The 12774-nt window shown below is 38.1% G+C and overlaps 1 protein-coding gene and 1 long non-coding RNA gene across 2 annotated transcripts in view; both read right to left on the minus strand.

The window, feature by feature from the left end:
- Positions 1 to 12774, minus strand: part of LOC125225590 (muscle-specific protein 300 kDa-like) — a 201227-nt gene that overhangs the window by 159509 nt on the left and 28944 nt on the right.
- LOC125229636 lies at positions 1304 to 12773 on the minus strand. Its single transcript, XR_007177430.1, has 3 exons — positions 12760 to 12773; positions 7463 to 7465; positions 1304 to 1839 (listed from the first exon to the last, which is right to left on the minus strand). It is a non-coding gene; the product is annotated as an uncharacterized LOC125229636 (long non-coding RNA).

Here is a 12774-nt window from a genome sequence, read left to right on the forward strand (position 1 = left end):
ACGCAAGGCAGTTTATGAGAATATGTTTCAATATATAGATAATTTGGTAGGAAGGCCCACTACATCTCTGCTGGAACATCCTGGTAACTTACTCGAACCGTAACAAGTTATTAATTTAATTTGCGTTTGTTATGGATATGCTCTGTCAGTTTCGTGGAAGACGAAGAAAAGCGAAGGTTTTTCAACCAGAAAAATTACACGGGGCACACTGCTTAATTCATAATAAATCTAAGTCAAACCCATAATAACCTATTTTAGAGTGAAAATAAGCTTCTTGTACACTTTCTTGCTATATCTACACGGTTGCAGTAGTGCCCTATCTTTGACTAGGTCTTAACAAAATTAATCTCAGCAGTATAGATCAAATATTACAAGTCGCAATGCTTCAGTCTGAAATGATTTGTCATTACTTTCGCAAATCCTACATTACGTGTGCAGACTATTCTTAGCTGGCCCGATTTCGAGCTATGAATGAACAACTTCGTGGAATTGACATTGTAATATTAGGCTCGGCGTTCCTTGCACTTTAGTTTCTAAATGCTTAAAGTAAGCGAAATTGCATGGGACGACCACGACGACCTATTTCGGCTTTGGTTTCATCGCGTAGACTTTTTCCTGGATTTTCCTCTGTCAGTAGACTTAGTAGATTTGTAGTGTGGTCATCACTAGATCTTGTAAAATAATTTTTAAGAAAAAAACCGCCGCTTTTAGGGTTCTGGTGAAAGGTACTTGCGAATGTTGGATTATGTAATAATGTGTAGGTATTTTTTAAAACTGTTTTTAATGTAAATATTTGATTATTTGATGGAAACACAAATGAATATACGTATACCGTTAAGGTTTGAAGAGTTTCCTCAATTCCTCATGAATCCGATATCCGATTATAAAAAATCGAGCTTGACAAAATTTGAAAACTCAATATGTAAGCATAACAAAGAGAACAAATCTCCTAACAAATAAATATGACTATTCTATTTGAGGAGTTCCGTTCTGATCATCATCAGAAGTTCCACTGCACTAATTGTCACTGTTCTGAACGTAAACGCAAGCTGTTCTTATAAAAATACCAAAATCATTATAAGCGTGCCGTTCAGATTTAAGGAGTTCCGTTCTGTTCTTCATCAGCAGTTCCACTGCACCAAATGTCACTGTTCTGGATGCAGTGCATGCTGTTCTTATAAAAATACCAAAGTCACTATACGTTAGGGTGGTTCCAAAAATATTTTTTTTATTTTTTCTTCTTCCCCAGGGCTTTTTTTACTCGATTTGATCCCAAATGTCAGTGTACAAAATTTCAGCGAGATCAAGTAGTGTTTAGGGGTCGCGATGATTTGACGATTTTTCAGTTTTCATATAAAATTTCAACATTTTGGTACAAAATAGTAAAAAATCTAGAGCATATAGAAAATAGGCATTTTATCTTCGATGATAACATATTATTGGACTTTATTTTTTGTGCGATGTTGATGGACTAGGTTGAACGTGTGAAGCCTTAAAAGTCAACAATAAACAATTTTTAGCCAATTTTTGTGCATTTTTTAGCATTTTGATGTCTAAAAACACCAAATGTGACTTAGTACGAACAGACACCGGAATACGAATTCGAAAATGAGTCTTACTTGCATTGCGCCGGACATATTTGCTGATTTTACAATTTGAAAATTTTCGACTTCCATACTAATGGGCTCCTACTTGCAAATCATCGCAACCTCTAAATGAGCCAATAAGAAGCTAATTTTTGGTACATATCAATTTTTGATCATAATGAAACAAGAAAAAACCTGGGGAGCGAAAATAAAAAACCTTTTTTTTCTCTCCATACATTCGTGAACCACCCTACTATACGTGTGCCGTTCAGATTTGAGGAGTTCCGTTCTGACCATCATCAGCAGTTCCACTGCACTAAATGTCAGTGTTCCGTACGTAAATGCATGCTGTTCCTTTAAAATCACAAAAATCACCATATGTATGCGTTTCAGATTTGAGGAGTTCCCTCGATTTCTCCAGGATTCCATCATCAGAACTGGGTTCTGATAAAAATGGGACCAATGTGTAAGCATATACATTCAATAAAAAAAAAATCGGTCCAGTAACGACGTAGATATCGTGGAACAAACATAAAAAAAAACAGATGAATTGAGAACCACCTTCTTTGAAATTTGAGGCGGCGGTTAACAAAATCCTTTGCTGCGCCTATCTGTGTCTGTTTATATATTCGCAATAAACACAAAAACTGCCAGATTTTTATGTGGTATGGATAAAGTGATTCTTAAAGATGAACCTTCTTTAAGAATTACGTATAAGTACGAGTTGTTAAGATTTTGTGTCAATTACCTTGTTACAAAATTAAAATATTTGCTTATCCAAAAAAATCACGCTGGATGAGCGAAAACGTTGCCGTTTGAGATATACAGGATGTTCCAAAAAGAAACAGGGCAAGAGGATCTAAACAGCCTAACATGACCCTAATACTAGAAGTACAAGTTTCACGGTTTTAGGTTTATACCTTTTTTTTTTCAAAACGCTATAAGGACATAATTTTTCAGTAGTTGTAGTTCCCGGGCGTGCTTTTTCCTCATGGGAATTACCGATTCAACTAAGCGTATGGCAAATGCGTACTAAACTTATTGTCTTGGTGGGCGTGTAAACCAATATCTGAACATCTGCATCCTAATGGAATTTATATATCGAATTAGTCCTAACCCGCACAACACGCGCGACGTTGCGTGAGACGCGCCCTGAATTCTGAGCTATGTGCGAACTGCAGTATTAATAGAAAATTTGGCATAGTTCTACTTTGAACAGCCATCATTGCTAATGACAGTTATGACGCACATATCAGCATCTGGAGCCTTAATTTGACAGGTCGCCTACATTTTATATCCAATAATATCTGAATCTAATACGACCAGAGACGAGTATTGGAATCATATCATAAAGCTGTCATCCGTGTACTAATTTCTTAAAGTTTTATTTAAAAAATGTCATGATTATATAGATTTCCTTTTTCATGTTGGCGGTTTTAGGGACACCCGGTATAATGTCACTAATAAAATTCCCATATCACCTAGAGATTTTATAGTACCAGCACTAGTGCCAACAATCGAACAACATTAACATAATTTTCAGATTGGCAATAAAATCTAGAATAAATGTCACTTCGCCGAACCTACACAAATGATCAGGTCAACGTTCCACGTTTAAAATGATTTGCTTCGAAGTGACTTATTAGTATCATATGTGATGTGATGCAGCCGATTCCTTCGGTGATGCGTCAGACGCCCCCGCCTTGCGTCAGCAGCGAGCAGGGATTTACTGGATTTTTAACAGCTACTTTAAATATTAATTTTATAGGAGCAAGGTATGCTAGTTTCTAGAAGAATCCATTAACTGTTAAAATCCTTGCATCTGCAAATTTCTGTTTTCTCAGCTATTGACTTGTAACAGAATATCTAACACCATTATTAGATATTCTCAAATTTTACAGATATGTCATACCTATTACCTAACACAGAGTCTTAACGCTTTGAATTTTCCTGTTTTATGTAAGTACTTTACAGGAATAAGTTTACTTTTACTACTTGCAACATAATTTTGTAACAACGCCGACATTTACTTCCTTTATTTTCGTCCGGTTAACGAAATATCTTTAACTGAATGGAGCTTTCGGGAAGTGGTTATTTTAAGAAGATCCGCTCCTTACGTTGTTTATTTTAATAACAGCTCCGATTGCCCTGAAGTTTTCACGTCCAACGCTTGTTCGAAGTTGATGTCTAAATGCCGCGTGTCTGGTAAAATAACACAATGTGACAGCCATCGCTCTATCAAGCTATTTGGATACTCATTATGAAATTGGCTTATAAAGTAGAGCAGATCTATTTAATGCCGCTTATCAAATTTAAACACCATTCGAACTGTGAACTGCGTGTAGAGATCAAAAACCTAATAGCCTTTGTAACTTATGGGTTTTTTGCACGATACGTAAGTTTCAAAATTTATAAATTGTACCTAAGGTACAGCGGGGCAAATCTCGACTGGGGGCAATTGTAACTATTCCATTTTCCTATTATAACACTATGATGTTGAGTTCTACATGCACCCATTGAATACGCCTACCATAATATATAACCGGTGGACACTCTATTTAATAATGCAAATATTGTAAAACGTGGAAAAATGGACTAGTTATATTTGCCTACTTATTATTTTCTAAGGATTTATATACCAATTAAAACAATAGTATATAGGTAGTGACTTTCTCCGGACTGGCGTGGCGTTTCGATCGCGACAGAGACGAAGCGTTAAACGATTGACATATAACAGCAGGATATACGGAAGAATTTTTGCTAAGCCGAAACTGAGGCTTCGCTAACGCTCAGTCAAAATTGCCTGCTTTTAGAGTAGGTTAAGACTTAAGTTTTATTAAAAATAAATAATTATTTAGCAGTTACAAATATTTATGTAGATAACATGTAAGTGGGCATTTACATAGTTTAATTTTTTCTCAAGTTTTAGATTTAAACATGTTCATCAAATCATCATGTATAAGTACAAACAAAGACTTTGGGCACATTTATAAAAATTTAATATGCACGAATTCACGTGTTTTTACGATTATTTCAGGGTCACTCATACGAGGTTGTTTTTATCAATGCTCATTGCATTCAGCGCCCATTCTCAAAATCTGTTTGTGTTAGTATAAATACACACTTCATTGAACAATCAACTCTATGTAACGTGTAGGTGTAGGAAAATGCAAGCTATGTATAAATGTGATATTTTTTCTTCGATGCATTTTTCGGGAAAACTGGCGCCGATCCACGAGACGCGAGGGAAATTGAAATGGAGGTTATGGAGGGAAGGAGGGGGCGCGATCACAGTGCCAACTAGACGACGTGAAACACTTAGGTATACCGCAGTGCGCAAGTAAAAATTTAAAGTTTAAACTACTCAGACTAAAACTCATTGCACCCCCATATATATAGCATGTAACTTATCTAAAGCTTGTGAATCTAGAAACTAATTTAAAAGCTGGATAATTACGGACTGTACCTATGATATACAAAGACCTCAGATTGGGCAGAAGAGCCCTATATTTTTTTATATATGTCCTGTTTTTAAGCAACACATTACTAGAAAAAGTCACATAATAATATGCAGTGTTCGGCAAAAATAACCCGGAAACAAAATTAGACATAAATGTGTAATAGTTATTTGTTATACAAGGGGGCAAAGTTGTATTTTAACGCCGAGTATGGAATTGAAAAACGAGCAAGTGAAAGAATTAATAATTATTAAGAATTAATTATGAAAGAATTAAGTGAGAATAGAATACTGAACTTGCGAGTTTTTTAACACACGAGAAGTAAAATACATTTGCACCCGAGTGTAACCCAAAACTTTTCCCCTCACTATAGCGAGGAAACTACAACGCAAAAAGTGCGTTTATCACTGCTTCCAGTAGTTCCACAGGTGGTAAATCATCTTTATTACTAGATTCACCTACTTTTATCAATTTTAAAGCAGTTAATTGACTTTATTCAAGGTCAAATTACTTTACCCACTAGTGGATAAAATGCGTTTTTGCCCGCTGGTATTATAGGACAAAACACGTGTTTCCGAGCTAGTGACGGGAAAAAATTATAATGTCATCCCATAACAGCCAATGTGAATGTTACGGCACCATAACTCGCGCTTCCGGTTGCGAAATGTTCTATTTCGACAGTACTATGTATTAGCACATTAGCAGCCCAAGGAGTGCTCATGTTGCAGTGCAAACAAACACGGATACATTAGACTTGTTTATTTTGGACGGACAATTAGGTCATACTTAATGAATCATGCTTGTATTTCGTATGCGAGGAGCGTTTGCAAAACCAAACGGAATCAATTATAAACCTAATCGTCCAGATTTCGTATAATTAATTTATAATTATATTTATTTTATTGTATTGATCTTTAAAACAAACAAAATTTGTACCAATTTACTTATAGAACAATGTTCAAATTAAACATAGATACAGTACTTGTAACTGTATGTGATGTATGTGGTGGGCCTTATAAATCTTATAATGTACATTACATGAAAATAAACATAGGATTAATATTACAAAATAAAAAAAACTGGCCAAGTGCATGTCGGACTCGCCCACCGAGGGTTCCGTACAAACTATCAATAGTTAAATCATCAAATGTTATTCAATATAACTACAGACTTGACTAAATCCCTCAAGACTCAATTTCCCACATAACAAGTAAAATTTTAATATACAATTTTATTGTTAAACAACGTCCAAAAAGTCAAGACTATTCGACTTCAATAGTTTACGACGTCGAAGGGACGCTCCTGAACCGACCTCATCTAATCAGGAAAAACGCGATGTAGGTAATGAGCGTTCAACGTACAGTGACATCTATCGGCAAACTGAGTAAACTAATGTGCGCGAGCTAGTATGGAAGATTATTTTTATGGGATAATTATTTATTGCATGAACCGATTTTAACCATGTACCCTCTATTGTAATTGAAAATGTAAATCTGAAAGGTTTTTATAAATTAAAAGAAAGTTTTCAAGATATTTATTTATTTAAACTTTATTGCACAACTAAAGAAACATGTACAAATGGCGGACTTAATGCCAAAAGGCATTCTCTACCAGTCAACCATTGGGTTAAACAGAGACATATATGTTGGCGCAGGAGAAATAATAGCTAACAGAGACAAATATAATCGTGACATCAAACATAAATTTACTAAACTCAGGTTGAATACTAATACTTATATAAATTTATATAAAGATAGACTAATATATATAATTACATATACATATATGATGGTGAACATTATTTGAATTCTTCTGCCAGAAGATGCTTGCGGAGCAGTCGTTTGAAAACGAGTTTGCTTGGGGCTTGTCGAATAGAGAGGGGGAGAAATTCCAAAGGCGGATTGCCTCGACGGCGAAGGAGTTAGAGACGAAACCAGAACGGTGAGAAGGAATGGAGAGTTTGAGAGAGCGGGAGGAACGTAGTTCACAGCCTGGACGGGGGGTAATGAAAGTGAATTTACATTTCAGATAACTGGGAGAGTAGGGCTCGAACAAAATGGAGAATAACATGCTCAGGATTCTAAAAGACCTACGACGACGAATGGAAAGCCAATTTAACTGGCGACGATATGAAGAAATGTGGTCGTATTTGCGTAGGCCGAAGATAAATCGAATGCCATTGTTAATAAGACGGTCAAGTTTGTTGAGATGCTCCTGTGAGATATTGGTCATGCACGCGTCTGCATAGTCAATGACTGGTAAAATTAGCGCTTGCACGAGTAATTTCTTAGTACCGACTGGAAGAAAATTCTTAAATTTATAAAGATAACGGAGCGTTCCACACACCTTACGACTGACTTCAGATACCTGGTCATTCCAAGTAAGGCTTGAGTCTAAAACAAGGCCGAGATCTTTCACTTGCTTAGATATTGGAATGACGGTGCCATCAAACAGGATCGGTGCAACGGCAACAGCACCGAGCTTTACCAGCTGATGTTGGCTTCCTAAAACAATAGCCTGACATTTCGCTGGATTGACGCTGATACCGAAGCTACTGGACCATTCAGCTATGTGATCCAGGTCGTCATTAATCAGCGAAATGGCAGAGTCTATGTCTTCTACAGGAGCTTGAGTGTACAGCTGCAGGTCATCTGCATACAAGTGGTAAGAGCTACGGATTTTGGAGGTGATTTGATCAATGAAGACGGAGAATAAAAGAGGAGAAAGAATCCCACCTTGTGGTACTCCAGTGTTCAAATCACACCAGGCAGATAAGGAACAACTGGATTTGACTGCCTGAGCACGGTCAGCAAGGTAGGACACAAACCACTCGGTCGATTTTGGCGAGACTTTCAGATGAGAAAGAATCGCAACAAGTAAGTCATGATCCACTGCATTGAACGCATTGGAGAAATCAATGAGCACCAACACCGTTACTCTCGAATTTTCCATGCCGTTTCTTACATCTTCAACCACATTGACAAGATACGTGTATGATTTTATTTTTCCTGTAATATTCATTATAATAGCCATATTTGGTAAACAATTCATAAATTTATGTTGGTAAACGTAGGGTTGGTGGTCATTTTGGCCAATTTCTGTAATTAATATTAATAAATTTAAAAAAATAATACTCTCAGTTTGTAGAGGTTAACCATGTTCATAAATATTCCAAATTTCAATGTGATAGCGTAGGTAGTTCTCGAGATATTTAATAATGTGACAGACAGACAGACATACAGACAGATGGACGGACAGAGTCGCACCATAAGCACACCTCGGACACTGGCGATCAAATATATGAAAGAGGCGCGTTCCCTGCACACAGTCTAAGCTCGTGTAGGTGAACGCGTACTATGCTTGTATGAGTGAAATATGACAGGTCGACTGTTCGCGTTTTTGACAGGCGGTAACTGTGAGGTAACCGAGAGGGGGTGGGCAGCACTTTCAGCGGGGAGCGGGAGTGGCCATACTGTACTATAGTACTCTTTATTATATTGTGCCATAAGGGTTCCTTTTGTACCTTTTTGGTACGGAACCCTAAAAACGGAAGCTTCGGGAACAATTCACATAACTAATAGCACAGTGTAATATCTAATCTATTCTTACTAGTTGGTTAACTCGTAGTAAATAAGGTTGTATTTATTACGTTTGAACAGAAATATGCTTGCTGCGCACTTAAATCTGAATGTTTTATGTGATTTAGTTTAACTTGCATTTCGGATTCAGAATGCATTTATTTTTAGATCCATTAATTATTGCAAGAGACGTCTATATTTTGGGCTGTTTTCATAATTCTAAACGACTCGTAGCTCACTTGTTCGAGTCAGACTTTGCGCGTCATCTATATGTCACAGTGGCATGCATCTTTTAGACCGAGCATAAATAAAATATGGGTTTCATTTCACATGGGAATCTTGTTGTTCAATAAAATGTACTTGAGTAAAATGCACCATTTCGTCCGTAGGTTAACAATATAGTATTCATTGCACAGAAAATTTTGGGGACTCTGGCCGAGTAGGTATGTCTCGCATAATCATATTAGTCTAGCAACCAAAGACGTCAATAAATAAAAATATAGATTACAGTTTGGTAACCAGCCAACGCAGTTAATTTCGTGGGCTGCCGACGGGGACTCTGCGTCAATCAGGTGATTTGACAAGATTGACCTATCGCTACATTAATTTATAGAATACTAGCTTTTGCCCGCGGCTTCCCACGCGTTAGAAAGAGACAAAAAGTAGCCTATGTCACTCTCCATCCCTTCAACTATCTCCACTTAAAAATCACGTCAATTCGTTGCTCCGTTTTGCCGTGAAAGACGGACAAACAAACAGACACACACACTTTCCCATTTATAATATTAGTACGGATAATAAGTACCTATAATAATTCAGTCCGAATACTTGTATGCAGGTTTGCAGGTACGCAAGGCACCCGCCACATACCTCTTGCGCGAGAGAAATACAGGGAGGAGGGATGCCATTCTGACTGCGGGATAGTTCCAACTAAAGGAAATAATTTCCATGTTTTGAGTAGATATTAGTCACACAGATATTAAACACACAATAAACAAGTGTGTAAAAAGATAAAGGCGCAATTCTTCGTACAGCCTAAGTGCGTTTTCACATTATCCGATCCGATATCGGATGTCGGACCGATATCCCATACATTACAGGCGCCATCTTGGATTTTTTCTATTGAAATCCTTCCCACATCCGATATCGGATCGGATAATGTGAAAACGGCCTTACTTGTTAGGTAGTGAAAATGTTTATTTAACAGTTTAATAATCGAAGCCAAACGGAAAGCTCATTCACAGCCATTATTCGATGAACGACCCCTGAAAATCTAGTTAAACCTGAGTTTTAACCTCTGATTAGCAGAAACATCTGCAATCGATGCCGTTAGGCTTAGAATAAATTTAAAAGTGGAAAATGTCTGCCTTGGGTGAGACTTGAACTCACGGCCTCTGGTTCGATACTCCAGCGCTCTGCCAACTGAGCCACCAAGACTTCAACCAAGCCAGCGAAATTTTCCACTACTAAGGTCAATGGGACCCGTAGCGACATCTACCGTAAGCTCGCTTCGCTGGCTTGGTTGAAGTCTTGGTGGCTCAGTTGGCAGAGCGCTGGAGTATCGAACCAGAGGCCGTGAGTTCAAGTCTCACCCAAGGCAGACATTTTCCACTTTTAAACCTGAGTTTGTTATTACATCTTATAGCCCGTGCTACAGTAAAGACCAATTAATGAAATGAGCTTTTTAATTGTCTGACATTTCAAATAATGTGTTCTACAATTAGTTGCGCGAACAATCACGATTGTCTCGCTGCCAATGTTTTGATTGAGACAATATTCAAGTTTACAGTAAAACGCCTGCTACGTGAATTACGCAGACTGGATCGTAAAACTGGCCTCTTTTATTTCAAGAGTTTGCGATGATGTTCTTGGTATAAGAATACATAAATAGAAATCAACAGGATACAACTTAATAGCATAATAGTAGTTCCGACGCGGGGAATTTCAAACAATACATATTAACCACCTAAATAAGTAAAACTATTTTAAATAAAATAAGTTCGTTATTATAGGTATTTTATTTTCCATTTACTGTCAGAGTCAGACACATTAAGAAGTGACTGACAAATTGACAATTTATACAATCGTAATAGAAGAAAATGTAAACCAAAAAAATAATATTCGTTATTTTAAATATCTATTTTGACAATGAACATATTATCAGAAGTACTTATTGTTAAAAATGGACATAGTAAACTTGCGGAGAATATAAGAGTCTGAGCCGGCTTTAACTGTTCAGATAAGAGCCGCGGACATATAATTTATGAGCCCTCTACTCAGTACCTAATCGATTATGCACATGAATTTAGTCTGGTAACGACGTGCTTAGGCTTCTAATTTGGTATTAAATATTTAAGTGTTCCCGTAGACTTAAAATTCTAAAACCTAGTGCAACATATGTTAACGGGTGCCTAGAATTTTACAGTAACCATGTCAATATGTAACTCTTAGATAAAATTCGTCAAATTGTTAGTTTGGCCGTACGTCAACAGATGGCGCCACGGGTATCAATACTGTGATATTGAACCTCGATGTTTAAATATTTAAATCATGGGACACGGTTCCCGTAACTTGTATATTTTACTGAAGTAACTAGTAAATGTAAAGATTGTAAATAAGTAGTCAAACATGTAAAAAACAAACAACAATGTTAGTACTAAGATCAACTTATCTGTTACACACAAAACTCAATAGATGTCGCTGTGCTGTGGCGCATCCCAAAGCTAGTTGACGCTATTAAGATTTTTCCTGGGATAACGACCTCATGTACTGAACAATGTTTTATTTGAGAAATAGTTAGGAGTCAATTCGTGCACACCTTATGTACCGTATCGGGACTTTGGTGGACCATTTGACTAAATCTATCATCGCTCCCTTAGCGCTCGACTGCTGTCCTCAAGGACGCTGTACGGCCTTTGATACCTAGTTTAAGTACTTAGCATAGTGCCGACTGGAAATAAACGCCTAAGTCTGCTACACGCCGCCTTTCACTACGCTCTCGCGCACGCCCCACCCCTCTCGGAGTTTTCATCCCCTTACATCTGGCGCCCAACTCGAGGCCGTGCCGTGACGTAGCGAGTCGTATGTCTGTGGTTACTCGTTGAAAAGCTAAACTTTTGGAGGAAGCCATGGCTGTGAGCATGACAGAAAGCCAATTCCAGCAGCTACTAGGAGCCATAGCGTCTGCTGTCGGACCAGCCCCAACTCCACCCAAGTTTGGTTCGTTTGCGAAAAGTACGTTTTCCTGCAACGGCGAGCGAGATTCTGCCTGCGTGCAAACGTTCCTGACAGCGGCTACGTGTTTCAAACGTCCCAATGACGCAATACGTACTTTGCCTCTACAAGCGACCGCTCGAAAAGCGGTGAAAGTTGAAGTGCTGCCACCAGCCACAACCACTACCTGTACTGCGACAACCGCGACAGCAGCGCCAGCGCCGTCTCCGCCACCGCCCGTCAACACTTGTTATGGGTGCGGTACGCCAGGCGTTGTTAGGAGCAGTTGCCCGAAGTGTGCAGTAGCTAAACACTACGGAACGCACCTACAGTCTTATGGAAGAGGGGGAGACCCAGAGACTACCCCTGTACCAGCAACCGGAAATGAACGCGGACGTGCTCCCACACTGACTACAACTCAACGTCGACTTTCCTGTCACTGCGCCGGGTCGACTGCAGTTCCAGAGGGGGAGACTGTAACGCGAACATTTACCAAAACGTATAAACTCAGTGCAAACAAGCTTAGTTTAACGGGCCGCTACTAGATGGCGCCACCGGTACTGGTTTTCCGAGTGAACTTAGCAAATATTTAAGTGTTCCCGTAGACTTAAAATTCTAAAACCTAGTGCAACATATGTTAACGGGTGCCTAGAATTTTATAGTAACCATGTCAATATGTAACTCTTAGATAAAATTCGTCAAATTGTTAGTTTGGCCGTACGTCAACAGATGGCGCCACGGGTATCAATACTGTGATATTGAACCTCGATGTTTAAATATTTAAATCATGGGACACGGTTCCCGTAACTTGTATATTTTACTGAAGTAACTAGTAAATGTAAAGATTGTAAATAAGTAGTCAAACATGTAAAAAACAAACAACAATGTTAGTACTAAGATCAACTTATCTGTTACACACAAAACTCAATAGATGTCGCT

Source organism: Leguminivora glycinivorella, chromosome 1 (assembly GCF_023078275.1).
Source record: "Leguminivora glycinivorella isolate SPB_JAAS2020 chromosome 1, LegGlyc_1.1, whole genome shotgun sequence".
NCBI lineage: Eukaryota > Metazoa > Arthropoda > Insecta > Lepidoptera > Tortricidae > Leguminivora > Leguminivora glycinivorella.